Raw genomic sequence first — 17,034 nt, 5'->3', positions numbered from 1 at the left:
CTTTCTATCAACGGACAGCCTGAGTATGAAGTCCAGGAGATCTGTGATTCCCGAATTTTTCGACGCAAACTACAGTTTTTGGTCCACTGGAAAGGATACCCCCTCAGTGACTGTTCGTGGGAAGATGCTTCCTCCGTCCATGCTCCCCGTTTGGTTCGCCTGTTTTTTGACAATCATCCTGACAAACCTGGAGCCTCGGGGAGGGGACCTACTGTAACGCCGTGCTCTGATGCGGCGTCTCTTTCTGTCCTCGCGGGTGGAACACGCTACCGATATTCGGAGCGCTGTTCTCCGTGTTTTTTGACTGTGCTTTCTGGGAAGCATGTATTTAGCTCCCGGTCGCGCTACACTTACTTGTAGCCTTTTTTCTTCTTTTATTGTTGGTGGTGGGTTTTTTGTTGGGCCTTTTGACTGTCTCTATCCATGTTGTGTCCATCTTGTCTTCTTCGTGTTTTTGTCCCAGCATGCTCTGTTTTTCTTTTATACTACTTCCTTTTTCCTATACTGGTCTATGGGCTTTTCCCAATCCAAGATGGTGTTACTTCCCTTTCCTGTGATGTCACTTCCCTTTTCTCAGTATATAAGTCAGTCAGTCTTGTTCCTCCTTGCGTTGCAAACCCTTCCTTCTGGTTGTGCTGTTCGCTCCTGTTCTTTGTTCCTGCTTTTGCCTTGGATATTTTTGCCTGTTCCTTTTTTCCTGCCTTGTACCCTGGATATTGCCTATTTTTGTTCCCTGTTGTCAAGTCCTGTTTTTTCTTGTTTTCCTTCAGGAGTTCCTGTTAGTGTTTTTTTCCCCAGTGTTGGGGTTTTTTCCCTCTGGGACTCCTTCTGGAGGATATGGTCTGCTTTGGCATAGCCTGTCAAGCGGCACCGTGGCTACTAGAAGGGGTCGCCCTTATCTGGGAACATCCAGGACCTGTAGAAGACTTGGTGTATTCGCCAATCCGAAATCCAGAGGTGAGAAGTCCAGCGCAGTACGTGACAAAAAGATGAAAGTGCCACGTCGGACATCTAACCAGGGGCAAAGTCAGCGATGGAGCGTGGGTCAGATACATGAAGTGTATTGGGTTCAGTCTCCTCTTGTCTTTGGACTTAGAAGAAATTATCAAGAAAAATATCTGAGAAGGTAAAGTTGAGCAGGGCAAGGCAGGTGGCACTATTCAAGGAAGTGGCGCCATCATTGGGGAGCCCCTGAACAAAGTCACTGTGAAGATTGTTTCCTACTGACTTAGGGTCTTTTTTAGAAGTTGAAAATCTCCAGCGGGACAAGGCTGCAGACTAGCCGCCGAGGGCTCCACAAGGCCGGATACCCCTTCTGTAAGTATCCACTGAACAGGATTTACTGCTGCAGAGAAGAACATAGTGGAAGCTGCTGCAAAATTCAGGCCAACCGGTGATGACCCTGGGCAGATCGACGAGCAGGTTGATCCTAATCTCCTCTCGGTTCTCAGAGCAATTTTTGGCCAAAAAGTCCAAGGCTTTGGGCTATCTGGGCACCTTTAGCCCCACTTCCAAGGGTCCAGGACTGAAGAAGCACCAGTTGGAGGGTCAGAACTCACTAAGGTAGGATCTATGTGTGGGATCAAGATGGTTGGAGCCTTTTTTGTCCCTGAGGCTCTGATTAGGAGGCCAGCCAACTAGCCCTTGAAGTCAGTTCTGAAAGTCCTCGGTTCAAGGTGAAGAGCCAGGCCCAACAGCAAGGCAGACATGTGGGGCTCAGAGCACGATTCAGGCAGTCCTTCTTGGTGCTGCAAAGCAGTTCCTCTGAAGTGAACAGCAGGAGCAGCTAGTCCTCTTGGAGTCCTTCCACAGGTCCAGGAGTGAACTGAAGAGTGGGTTTGAGGGTCCTACCTTTATACCTGATTAGTGACGTAAAGTAAAATGATAGGGTCCCCATGCAGAAAGTGAAGGGGTGGCCCTGAAGCTCCCATATCTCACTGATATTCTGCGGCCTTGGGTGGAATGGTGTCCTCTAAAGGATTTGCAGGCCCCGGAATGGTTGGGGGCTTACCTGAGCAGCCTGGGCTACAGAACTCTGTGTTACACCCCTGTACCTGGCGGGTTCTTAGAAGCAGGGAAAGTTTCTACAAATTCCCCTTTCAAAAGTGCTTGGAATTTCTCACGTCCTTGCCTTGATCTCAGTTTGTCTGCATGCACAAAACACTAGAGTGAAGTTCTTTGTGTGAAGTCAAGGCTCATTTGCAAGTGGGGCAGAGCCCAGCTCCACCCCCATCCTGCCTGTGATGTCCCATCCAGGCACACCTAATCCCTCTATTGTCTGTCTGTCTGGGAAGAATATACATAAGCCAAATGCCAACTACACCAGTCATATGACACAGGAACAGGCTATAGGTACCAAATAGGACAGGAAAATACCAACTTCCTAGTCAAACGTTAGCACTTATTAAATGTAATGAGATAACCACTGTTATCCTATGAGAAAGTTAGGCCTCACAGTAGTGAAAAATAAATTTGGGAATTTTTCACTACCAGGACAACTTTTTAATTACAATGCACCCAGCCCTAGGGGCTGTTTAGAGCCTACCCTAGGGGTGACATATATGTAAACAAGCATTGGGAAAGCCAATAGGTTTCACCTATACTCAATCTATTACTTTGTCAATTTATTTTTTTTTTTTTACATATTGCACAGCAAACATATTGGAGAGCAATCAATCAGTTTTTGTAAAGCACAACTACTCACCCATGAGGGTCTCAAGGCGCTGGGGGAGGGACAGGGCCTCATCCGAAGAGCCAAGTCTTGAGGTTCTTCTTGAAGATGGTAAGTGATGGGCTTTGTCTGAGGTGCATGGGTAGGTTGTTCCAGCTCTTAGCTGCGAGGTAGGTGAAAGACCTTCCTCAGGCGGTGGTTTTCCGTATGCGTGGGATGGTGGCTAGTAACTGTTGGGCAGAGCGGAGGGGTCTGGCGGGGTTATGGAAGGAGATGCGATGGTTCAGGTAGGCTGGTCTGATGTTTTGAATGGCCTTGTAGGTGTGGGTGAGTAGTTTGAAGATGATTAGTTTCTCCACCAGGAGCCAATAGAGGGTCCCCAGGTGCTGGGAGATATGTTCCTGGCGGGGGAGGTTCAGGAGTAGTCTGGAAGTGGCGTTTTGGATGAACTGCAGTTTCCTGATGTTTTTTGTTGTGGTGCCAGCGTAGAGTGCGTTGCCGTAGTCGAGCTTGCTTGTGACTAAGGCGTGGCTGACTGTCTTGCAGCAGTTGACTTGGATCCATTTGAAGATTTTGTGGAGTTGGCAGAGGGCGTGCCAGCAGGAGGAGGTGACCGCGTCTACCTGACGCATCATTGATAGGGAAGAGTCGAGGATGATTCCTAGGTTGCGGGCGTGGTCAGTTGCAGAAGGCGGGGCGCTGAGTGATGTTGGCCACCAGGAGTCATCCCAGGCTGAAGTGGAGTTTCCAAAGATGATAACTCGTCTTTTCTGAGTTGAGCTTGAGGCAACTCTCTCTCATCCAGGCAGCGACGGTTTCCATTCCTGTGTGGAAGTTCCTCTTGGCCTCGTCCGGGTATTCAGTGAGGGATATGATGAGTTTGTGTCATCGTTGTATGACATGATGTTCAATCCGTGGCCTCTGACGATGGCTGCAAGCGGGGCCATGTAGACATTGAAGAGAGTCGGTTCAGGGAGGATCCCTGAGGAACTCAGCTGCTGACGTCTGTTGGTTTGGATGTGTAGGGTGGGAGCCTGACTCTCTGTGTTCTTCCGGAGAGGAATGAGTGGATCCATTGCAAGGCTTTTCCACGGATTCCTGCATTGTGGAGTCTGGTGCTGCGTTGTGGCCACGGTCGAGGAGTGTGCGGATTTTATCAGTGGCTGCAAGAAGAGCTGTCTCCGTGCTGTGGTTGCTGGGGAAGCGAGACTGGGAGGTGTCCAGTGAGTTGTTGTCTTCGATGAATTGCCGCAGCTGTGAGTTGATAGCCTTTTCCAGTACTTTGGCCAGGTAGGATAACAGCCAGATGGGCCAAAAATTCTTTAGTTGTGTTGGGTCGGCCAAGGGTTTCTTCAGGAGGGGGCATACCTTGGCGTGTTTCCAGTCTTCGGGGAAGGTGGCTGTGTTGATAGTGCAGTTCAGCATCTTGCGGAGCTTGGGGGCGATGGATGTGCTGGCTCTGTTGTAGATGTGGTGGGGGCAGGGGTCTGTGGGAGCTCTGAAGTGAGTGCTGTTCATGATGTTTTCAATTTCTTCAGTGGTGAGAGTGGACCAGCTGTGGATGGTTAGGGTGGGTTCCGGGGGGGCTGGGTCGGTCGTAGGTTCTGATGCTGGGCGGGTTCTGATGCGGGGAGGAGCGGGGGTGAAAAACATACTGTTCTGTGCCGACTGGCACGGTCAACAAATAAGACTATGCTGAGCATACATTCTGCTGACTGCAACTTTAATAAACATCAAACATAAGATGTTCTTTGGCATGTTCCACTCTCTCAAAAATATTTTGAGTCATTTGCATCCTGGAAGCCTATTTTGAGCTTTTTAGCAGACTTACAATAGTGTCCCAACTGTTATGAATGTTTATGGATTCAATTATAGAGTTTGCGTGGAGTTGCAATCAAAAAAGGGGCTCCACAACATAGGAATTCGCCACAAAGCCTTAGACTGGCTCACCTCCTTCCTCACCAACCGGACCCAGAGAGTCCGCCTTCCACCTTTCCACTTCACCGCTACCAAGATTATCTGCAGAGTCCCCCAAGGGTCATCCCTCAACCCCACACTCTTCAACATTTACATAATCCTCCTAGCCAACATCCTCCGACCACACTGATTCACCATCCTCTCCGACGCAGATGACACCCAACTCATCTTCTCCCTCACCCGCAACCCCACCACCGCCAAAACCAACCTACACGCTGCTCTCCTCGACACCGCCAACTGGATGACAACTAACCACCTCAAGCTTAACTCCAACAAAACCGAGATCATCATCTTCAGCCCCAACAAAACCATATGGGACGACTCCTGGTGGCCCACCACCCTAGGCCCCGCACCCACCCCCGCAAACCACGCACGCAACCTCAGCATCATCCTGGACACCTCCCTCTTCATGACACAACAAATCAATGCACTAACCTCCTCCTGCTTCCACACACTGCGCACTCTAAAAAATCCTTCAAATGGATTCCTCCAGAGACCAGGAAGACAGTCACCCATGCACTCATCAGCAGCAGACTTGACTACGGTAACGCCCTCTACGCCGGCACCACACTCAAACTCAAACGCAAACTCCAGAGAATCCAGAACACAGCCGCACGCCTCGTCCTTGGCCTCCCCCGCCACAAACGAATCTCACCACACCTCAAATCTCTTCACTGGGTCCCCATAGACAAGAGAATCACTTTCAAGATCCTCATCCACGCACACAAATCCCTCCACAACACCGGCCCGATCTACCTCAACGAAAGAGTGAACTTCCACACTCCCACCAGCAACCTCCGATCAGCCGACCTCGCACTAGCTACAGTCCCCCGCATCCATCGAACCACCACAGGAGGCAGGGCCTTCTCCTACCTTGCCCCCACAACCTGGAACTCCCTCCCCACCAACCTCCGAAAAACCAAAGATCTCCTACTCTTCAGAAAAAATTTCAAGAAATGGCTGTTCGAACAGTAACCCCCCCTTCACCCCCCCTCCTCACTAGCGCCTTGAGACCCTCACGGGTGAGTAGCGCGCTCTATAAAAAATTTTGATTGATTGATTGATTGATTGAAAGTGTTTACTTCCGCTGCACAGCACACAATTTGGGGCCTCTTACTCACATAGGATAAACTTTAGAATATGAAGATGTGCATGTTCATATATGATTCAGTTAGGAAACCTGCATTATAAAGAGGGCGGCTGAAGAGTATGTGAGAGACATGTGTGCCACTTATGAATATTCAGAATCTGAATGCGCACCCATTTTGTCCAGATAGGTTAGCCCTCAACCCACTTTTAGCTGCAGCTGAAATCCAGAGGAAGAAGAGCAGAACTGTGGGCCCTATTCATATCGATAGCTGCAAATGTTCGCACCCCTTGAATTGTGATTGAGACTCGAGTGCCCTTTACATGCCTAGTGCTGTGTCATTGTCATTAGAAAAAAACACACCAGCATGAATGTTCGTACCACTTGAACTGCATGCATGACACCCGAGCACTGTAGACTCCAGGTGCTGTTTACATGCGGAAGGTGGGCTGTTCATTAAACTGAAGCCTCACGGATAAACTGTGGAGTGTCCACCCCACAAAACTGTTGCCATTTTGAACGCACACTATCACAATTCGGGTATGCAGAATAAAGTCAAATAAATGTATTTTTTTTTTAACTACGGGAGGGTGGGAGGTGACTTGGCTTGTCTAGGTGGCCTGCCTGCTGCAGGTTGGGGATATAAGGGATGGCCTGCAGCTAAAGACGCCTCCCGTGCCCTACCGTCCCCCACTCCTGAGGTGTAGAAGGCTGGCCTGGCTTATAGTGGGTACGTCATGGTACTTACACCTTGTGCCAGGTCCAGTTAGCCCTTATTAGTAGAATAGAGGTGTTTCTAGCCGCTTAGGCTGTTAGAGGTAGCTATGGCAAAGCAGCTTAGGCTGAACTAGGAGACATGCAAAGCTCCTACTATACCACTTATATCATATAGCACAATATCATAAGAAAACACAATACTCAGAGCTACCAAAAATAAAGGTACTTTATTTTAGTGACAATATGCCAAAAGTATCTCAGAGGATACCCTCACTTAGGAGGTAAGTAATATACACAAATTATATGTACACAAACCCAAAACAGGTAAGTAATAGTAAGAAAAGTAGTGCAAACAATGTAGAATCACAATAGGATGCAATAGGTAGACATAGGCCTAGGGGCAACACAAACCATATACTCCAAAAGTGGAATGCAAATCATGAATGGACCCCAGGCCTATGGGAGGTTGTAGAGGGTAGCTGGCACTGTGAGAAAACAGTAAGGGTGTCCAAAATACCCCACCCGAGACCCCGAAAAGTAGGATAAAGTTACCCTACTACCCCAGAAAGACAGTATAGTCGAGATAGGGGATTCTGCAAGAACCACAACGAATATGACACTAAACCACTACTACCTAAACAACTACTACTTAAACAACGACTTCCCAACACCGAAAAAACGTATAAAACGAATTATTTTACAACAAAGTCTAAACAACGAAAAAAAACATTAACTAAATTATTCCTGAACAACGAACACCTATTTAACGACTGCGAAAACCACTAAATCACGAATATTCCACGAAACCACTACTATGTAAACCACGACTACCTAAACAACGACTCCCCAAATAACTACTACCTAAACAACGACTACCCCAAAAAAATATTACCTAAATAACAACTACCCAAATAACGAATACCCAAACAAACTACTACCCAAACAACGAATACTTAAACAACGAATCCTAAAATAACTACTACCCAAACAAACGACTAGCCAAACAACGAATACCCATACAAATACTACCCAACACCGAAAACGCCTAAACACCTAATATATTTAAAACGAACTCCAAACAACGAAAAATATTAATAATTAATATCACAACTAAACAATAACGATTAATAAATAAAATATTAAAACCACTACAGTACTGCGTAAAAAATAAACGAAATCGAAAATAACAATATATTTCCTACATACAAAAAACAAAACATCACAAAAATCCAAAACATATAAACACCGTTTTAAATCAAAATAAATAATACTTAAATAATTATAAAACAAACACAACACTAAAAAAAAAACCTACATAAAACGATAGTCCTACAACACTTTCTACATGACCCAGGAAGTACTTCCTCTACTAAACAAACGAGAACGAACATAAAAAAAAAAAAAACTACAAAACAAATACACTCCACAATTATATATATCTAACATCACAAACAAATTCATAATAAAAAAACACATCGAAAACACATTCAATTTACAAATAAAACAATACTTACAAAAACACATATAAATACCAACGACCTCCATTTTCTACTCATTACTTAACCGAACAACTTACAGAGAAGACGAGCATATCACTACGGAAAAGAATTAAAATATAATTCATCCAACACCGCCATCTACTGAGATAACAAGGTAAAATATCCATAAATAAATATAAACCACAGCTAAAATAATATATAATTAATGTACCTTTCATACTATTTTGTTACAGGCATAAATATCAAGAATCTGACCAAAAAGATAAACACCACACCTTCACCATCAAAGGTAAACCATTACCATTATTCAAAAACAATTTCACTAAACCATAAACAATTGCATTAAAATAATTGTTAAATAACGAATACCATAATATAATTAAAATATATATATAAAATATTAAATCTACTAATTAGTTAAAAATAAAAATTAATTCACCTAATAAATTTAACCAAAAACCAAATATTATTCACCAAATTTCAAACCTACTAAAAAAATTACTTCTAAATCAAAAAATAATAATTAATAAAACAAAAGAATAAACTAAATAATACACTCTTTCTTATTTCTTACAGACTCCAAGAACCCCAAAAAACACCAGAAGACATAAAAAAGTGAAATAAATCAATTACAAAAAAAATAACATCTGAAATAAGAAAATAAACTCAAAGTAAGTATAATATTTTCATTATAACATACAACCAGATTTTCTAGTTAAATAAAACTAAACAAACATTCTTATTCAAATACCCCTTAACTTAACACCAAACACATAAATTCAATAAAATTAAAAACACTTCACAAACACAGTACATATATTATATAAAAAAAATAACTATTACAACTCCACCAAACACTTACCTCTAACCAGCTGCTGGACTATAAACATAAATAAATTTCACAACAAAACACCAACTTCCAAAACATCTAGTACCTTAACAACAAGGACAGAACACCAACCTTGTTCTTACTACTAATAATTTTACCACAAATGCCTTAACAACAATATTTCATTGTAAAAGCATTCTTAATAAAAGCATTACTAATAATCACCATTCACCCTACATCCCTCACCTCACCCCACCCCCCCAAACACACCCCAAAACCTAAAACCCCCTGACCCCCCACCCCCTCCCCAAAACCAAAAACGCCCCACCCCCCCAACCCCACCCCAAAACCTAAAACCCCCTAACCCCCACCTCCTCCCCAAAACCAAAAACGCCCCACCCCCAACCCACCCAAAAACCTAAAACCCCCAAACCTCCCACCCCCTCCCCAAAACCAAAAACACCCCACCCTCCCAAACCCACCCCAAAACCTAAAACCCCCTGACCCCCCACCCCCTCCCCAAAACCAAAAATGCCCCAAACCCCAACCCCACGCCAAAACCGAAAACCCCCTAACCCCCCACCCACTCCACAAAACCAAAAACACCCCACCCCCCCAACCCCACCCCAAAACCTAAAACCCCCTCACCCTCCACCACTTCCCCAAAACCAAAAACGCCCCACCCCCAACCCCACCCCAAAACCTAAAACCCCCTCACCCTCCACCACTTCCCCAAAACCAAAAACGCCCCACCCCCCCAACCCCATCCCAAAACCTAAAACCCCCTTACCCTCCACCCCCTCCCCAAAACCAAAAACACCCCACTCCCCCAAACCCACCACAAAACCTAAAACCCCCTCACCCCAACCCCCTCCCCAAAATCAAAAACGCCCCACCCCCCCAACCCCACCCCAAAACCTAAAACCCCCTTACCCCAACCCCCTCCCCAAAACCAAAAACGCCCCACCCCTCCAACCCCACCCCAAAACCTAAAACCCCCTAACCCCCCACCCCTCCCCAAAACCTAAAACCTAAAACCCCCCACTAACCTAATTACCTCAATAAATAACACACAATCACCAAATATAAAAGATAACAAACCACCTACACCAAACACTTACAAATAGAACACATTATATATTAATTAACTTACTAAGTAGTAAACTAAATCCACCACAAATTTAATAATAAAAACTGCAAACTTCTTTTAACCTATTTCTTTTATATTATTTACAGATATTTCACAAATGGCATCGCAAGGAGAAGCAAGTTACATAACCTCAAGAACCGGAAACCAGCTACTAAAATATGAAGGTTATCTTTATTGCAGAGACAAGGTTGTCAACCTCAGGAGCCATTGGAGGTGTGTACAATTCTACTCTTCACATTGTAGAGGCAGAGCTGTAACTCTAGAAAACACAGTTGTTAGGACATCAGATCACAACCACTCTGCCTCTGCAATATAAATTGAGATAAGAGAAAACATACAAAAAATAAAAAACATTGCACACACCTCCAATGACTCCTGCGGACAAGTTATAAGGGAGGTAGTACAATATATTCCAGTACAGATTTCTGGTAGCATGCCTTCTGTACCAAACCTTAGGAGAATATTTCAACGAGAAAGACTGGCAAGTAATCCCCAACATATAACACCACAAACCTATGAAGACATTAACATCCCCCCAGAACTAACAATTACCTTCTCCAAAGAAACTTTCCTCATTCACGACAACGAAAACCCTCAAAAAAGAATTTTAATATTCAGCACAACATCCAATTTACTAATCCTACAAAATAGTGAAATTTGGATGATGGATGGAACTTTTAAATCTACACCCCATCCATTCACTCAAATTTACACCATACATGCCACAAAAAATAACACTACAATCCCCCTAGTGTATGCATTACTACCTGATAAACATTCCTCTACATACAATGAATTTTTATCAACAATCAAAAACAAAACATTAAATAAAACACCTAGAAAAGTAATACTAGATTTCGAATTATCAATGATAAATACAATGCTAAAAATATATCCACAAACCCAAATTCAAGGATGCTTTTTCCACTTTTCACAAGCATATTGGCGTAGAATACAAAAATCATCCCTACGTAGAGAATATTTCTCTGATTGCATACTACAATTTGAATTAAAAAAACTCACAGCATTATGCTTTGTACCACCTACAAAAGTAGATGAGTATTACACCGCAATAACAGAATCTAACTATTATACACAAAATGAAGACAAATTAGAACCCTTACTAAATTACTTCGAAGAAACCTGGATTGGACACCTAAACAGATCTGGTCGCAGACGAAAACCAAGATTTCCAATAGAATGGTGGAACTGCTACCAAACCTGTTTAGAAGGTGGTGCAAAGACTAATAATGCCATTGAAGGATGGCACAACGCCTTCAATAAAGTAGTAGGTAAACCCCACCCAAACCTGTATCATTTCTTGGAAATTTTGAAAAAGGAACAAAGTTTCCAAGAAATGAGACTTGCTCAATCACTGTCAGGTAACCTGAACCCACGCACAAGTAAAAAAAAGCAAAGAAATGACCGAAAGAATTTTGGCAAAAATACAACAATTTGATACAATAACACCATCAGAGTACCTCAACAGTCTAGCATATATTCTACATTACTAACAACCACTAACCTACTGAAAAATTACTTGCCAGTTCTAAAAAACACCAAACACCATCAATTAAATTGGCATTTTTCAAAAAAAATTTACACTAAATTTACACAACAAAAATTGTTCTTACCTTTCAAGTTTTCATGTCTTTATCCAAACATGTGATGCTGAATAAATCTTCTTCATTAATATAGAAAGAAGCATCTCATACTTAGAAAAGAAAAAAAGATATAAAAAACAACTCTATATACTATAAAAACAATGAAAGAAATAAAATATAATACTTTACCAAACCAGAAATTCGAGAAATATCTAAAAACGTAAAATACCAAATATACTTTTTTTTACCAAAAAAAAAGCAAAAAAAATTAATCACCTACTAACCAAAGCCACATCATTAATTAAAACATTAACTATCAAGAAAAAGACATGAAAACTATATAAAGGATACTACTAACACAAAATAAAAAAATTATCACAAAACCTATTAATCCCAAAACTAAATTTATCAAAAAAATATACATTTCTTTCCAACTACTACAAAAGCAGTATAATCATTTGTAAGATAAAACACTGCTAAACAAATTTGTTTACTTTTACGAAACCACTATCGTATTAAAAAAATATACGATAACAAATAATTAAACATAAGAAACATAACAAACACCGAAAATCTACTACCTACCTTATAACTACCTCCAACAACTATTTCTGTAATAAAAATACCCTACTGCATACTGTAAAAAAAATTATAATCCCACTTACCTGAACGAGGTCTCCGCTTCCGTCCTATCTTGACCGCGATGCTCCACCGACTGAACACAGAAGACGTCAAACAACGTAAACACGGAAGCGCACTAAAAATAGAAAACGGACTATTTCACTCATAGACTATAATAGGGAAAATAAGAAAATACCACAGAAAATAGATAAAGAAATATATAAAAATAAATAAAAAAATTATATAAATCTGTAAATATCAAACAATAATTTAAAACATTTTTTTTGCATTTTTTAAACTTGATTATGTTCAAAATAAAAAATATATAGAAAAAAAGAATGGTATTTTTATTTTTTTTAAATTACATTTACATGAAAAAAAACATTATTGCAAATGCAAACATTTCTAACACCAAAAAAAAAAAAATCTATATATAATCTACAAATAATTATTTAATTAATTAATTTTTAGAAATAATATTAAGACAAATTAATATATGTATACAATTAAACATTCAAAAAAATAATTACAAAATATGAATAATATTAATTACATCAGATCAAAAAAAATAAATCAAAATAAAAAATAAAAAACATTTTAACAAATTTTAAAAATCACAATTTCTTTTTTAAATCTACTAAATATTTAAAATAAAAAAATGTAACATTATTATATTCCAAAATCTACTATACCAACTACTATACTATTACAAAATCAAATATACATTTTTAAACATAACTATTTTTAAACACAATTATTTTTACACCTTCAATAACAACAACAAAACAACCCTACATCCCCTATATCCCACCCCTAATTCTAAATATACTTTCAATAAAAAAAATAAAAAAATAACCAAATACAATAAATAATAACAGACTACTAATATACTTCCCACCCATAACTTCTAGATCGCATATGTCCCACCCCTAAACCCACAACATAAATTCCAAATTTTAATAAAATACAATAACGTAAATTAATACCCAAGTATTAATACACTTCCCCACCCATAACCCCTACATCCCATATATCCCACACCAAAACCCACAACATAAATTGCTAAATTTAATAAAATACAATTACTTAAATTAATACCCAAGTATTAACACACTTCCCCACCCATAACAACCACAACCCATACATTCCAAAAATTAATCCACAATATACCCTTAATAAAAGATAAAAAAAATACTTAAAGTCCTAATAAAATACTCAAATATGAATATACTACCCCACACCAATTTCACAAAACAAAACAAAAATACCCAACTATGTAAATTAACACCCAATTACTAATACACTTTACCACCCATAAGCCCTACATCCTATATATCCTGCACCTAAAACCACAACATAAACTACAATATAAAAAAAATACAAGTACTTAAATTAATACCTGAGTATTAATACACTTCCCCACCCATAACCCCAACATCCCATATATCCCACCCCTAAACCCACAACATAAATTACAACATATAAAAAACACAAGTACTTAAATTAATACCTAAGTATTAATACACTTCCCCACCCATAACCCCAACATCCCATATATCCCGCCCCTAAACCCACAACATAAATTAGAACATATAAAAAACACAAGTACTTAAATTAATGCCTGAGTATTAATACACTTCCCCACCCATAACCCCAACATCCCATATATCCCACCCCTAAACCCACAACATAAATTACAACATATAAAAAAACACAAGTACTTAAATTAATACCTGAGTATTAATACACTTACCCACCCATAACCCCAACATCCCATATATCCCACCCCTAAACTCACAACATAAATTACACCATATAAAAAAACACAAGTACTAATACACTTCCCCACCCATAACCCCTACATCCCATATATCCCGCCCCTAAACCCACAACGTAAATTACACCATATAAAAAAACACAAGTTCTAAAATTAATACCTGAGTATTAATACACTTCCCCACCCATAACCCCTACATCCCATATATCCCGCCCCTAAACCTACAACATAAATTACAACATATAAAAAAACACAATTACTTAAAATAATACCTGAGTATTAATACACTTCCCCACCCATAACCCCTACATCCCATATATCCCAACCCTAAACCCACAACATAAATTACACCATATAAAAAAACACAAGTTCTAAAATTAATGCCTGAGTATTAATACACTTCCCCACCCATAACCCCTACATCCCACATATCCCGCCCCTAAACCTACAACATAAATTACAAAATATAAAAAAACACAATTACTTAAAATAATACCTGAGTATTAATGCACTTCCCCACCCATAACCCCTACATCCCATATATCCCGCCCCTAAACCAACAACTTAAATTACAACATATAAAAAAACACAATTATTTAAATTAATACCTGAGTATTAAAACACTTCCCCACCCATAACCCCTACATCCCACATATCCCGCCCCTAAACCCACAACATAAATTACAAATTATAAAAAAACACAATTACTTAAAATAATACCTGAGTATTAATACACTTCCCCACCCATAACCCCTACATCCCATATATCCCGCCCCTAAACCAACAACTTAACTTACAACATATAAAAAAACACAATTACTTAAATTAATACCTGAGTATTAAAACACTTCCCCACCCATAACCCCTACATCCCATATATCCCGCCCCTAAACCAACAACATAAATTACAACATATAAAAAAACACAAGTACTTAAATTAATACCTGAGTATTAATACACTTCCCCACCCATAACCTCTACATCCCATATATCCCGCCCCTAAACCCACAACATAAATTACACCATATAAAAAAACACAAGTACTTAAAATAATACCTGAGTATTAATACAATACCCCACCCATAACACCCACAACCCATAGAATCCATTACTTAATCCACACAATATACTTTAAAAAACTAAACATAGAATAATTAAACCCTAAACAAATAAAAAACAAAACACAAAACTCACCTTAAAATTCATCAAAAAATAATTCACTTACTTTAAAATTCATTGTTCTGGCATTAGTTGTTAAGGTAAAATCGTTGTTAAACCAGTAGTTGTTCAAAACTTCGTTGTTAAGACCCAGTAGTTCTTCGAGATTCGTTGTTAAAGCAAGTAGTAATTCAAACGTAGTTGTTAAGGTTGTTTCCCACCACAACTGCTACCAAAGCACTGAAGATGGATTCCTGGACCTGAGGACCTGTAAAAGAAGGGGACCAAGTCCAAGAGTCACGCAAGTGTCCAGGAGGGGCAGGAGCCCACTAAACCCCGGATGAAGGTGCAAAAGGGCTGCCTCTGGGTGGAAGAAGCTGAAGATTCTGCAACAATGGAAGGTGCCAGGAACTTCTCCTTTGGTCAGAAGATGTCCCACAGTGTGCTGGAGGATGCAGGAGTGTTTCCACGCAGAAATACCGCAAACAAGCCTTGCTAGCTGCAAGAGTTGCGGTTGAGGATTTTGGGTGCTGCTGGGGACTAGGAAGGACCAGGATGTCGCCCCTTGGAGGAGGAGACAGAGGGGGCACTCAGCAACTCAGAGAGCCCCCACAGAAGCAGGCAGCACCTGCAGAAGTACCGGAACAGGCACTTAGAAGACCTGAGGGCAGCGGTCAACTCAGAGTCACAAAGGAGGGTCCCACGACATCGGAGTCCAACTCAGTGAGTTGGGCAATGCAGGACAGAGTGCTGGGGACCCAGGCTAGGCTGTGCACAAAGGAAGTCCTGGAAAAGTGCACAGAAGCCGGAGCACCTGCAAATCACGCAGTACACAGGTTTGCTGTCTGGCGTGGGAAGGCAAGGACTTACCTCCACCAAATTTGAACAGAAGGGCCACTGGACTGTGGGAGACACTTGGACCCAGCTCCTGTGTTCCAGGGACCACGCTCGTCAGGGTGAGAGGGGACCCAGAGGACTGGTGATGCAGAAGTTTGGTGCCTGCGTTGGCAGGGGGAAGATTCCGTCGACCCACAGGAGATTTCTTCTTGGCTTCCAGTGCAGGGTGAAGGCAGACAGCCCTCAGAGCATGCACCACCAGGAAACAGTCTAGAAAGCTGGCAGGATGAGGCGCTACAATGTTGCTGGTAGTTGTCTTGCTACTTTGTTGCAGTTTTGCAGGCGTCCTGGAGCAGTCAGCGGTCGATCCTGGGCAGAAGTTGAAGAGGGAAGTGCAGAGGATCTCTGGTGAGCTCTTGCATTCGTTATCTGAGTAATAGCTCAGAGGAGAGACCCTAAATAGCCCAAAAAGGAGGTTTGGTTACTGCGAAAGGAGGCTTGGCTACTAAGAGAGGTAAGCACCTATCAGGAGGGGTCTCTGACGTCACCTGCTGGCACTGGCCACTCAGAGCTGCCCATTGTGCCCCAACACCTCTGAATCCAAGATGGCAGAGGTCTGGGACACACTGGAGGAGCTCTGGGCACCTCCTCTGGGAGGTGCTGGTCAGGGGAGTGGTCACTCCCCTTTCCTTTGTCCAGTTTCACGCCAGAGCAGGGCTGGGGGATCCCTGAACCGGTGTAGACTGGCTTATGCAGAGATGGGCACCATCTGTGCCCATCAAAGCATTTCCAAAGGCTGGGGGAGGCTACTCCTCCCCAGCCCTTCACACCTATTTCCAAAGGGAGAGGTTGTAACACCCTCTCTCAGAGGAAATCCTTTGTTCTGCCTTCCTGGGACCAGGCTGCCCAGGGCCCAGGGGGGCAGAAACCTGTCTGAGGGGTTGGCAGCAGCAGTGGAGACCCCGTAAAGGCAGTTTGGCAGTACCCGGATTCTGTGCTAGAGTCCCGGGGATGCATGGAATTGTCCCCCCAATACCAGAATGGTATTGGGGTGACAATTCCATGATCATAGACATGTTACATGGCCATGTTCGGAGTTACCATTGT

Source organism: Pleurodeles waltl, chromosome 8 (genome assembly GCF_031143425.1).
Source record: "Pleurodeles waltl isolate 20211129_DDA chromosome 8, aPleWal1.hap1.20221129, whole genome shotgun sequence".
Taxonomy (NCBI): Eukaryota; Metazoa; Chordata; class Amphibia; order Caudata; family Salamandridae; genus Pleurodeles; species Pleurodeles waltl.
This window is presented reverse-complemented; position numbering follows the sequence as displayed.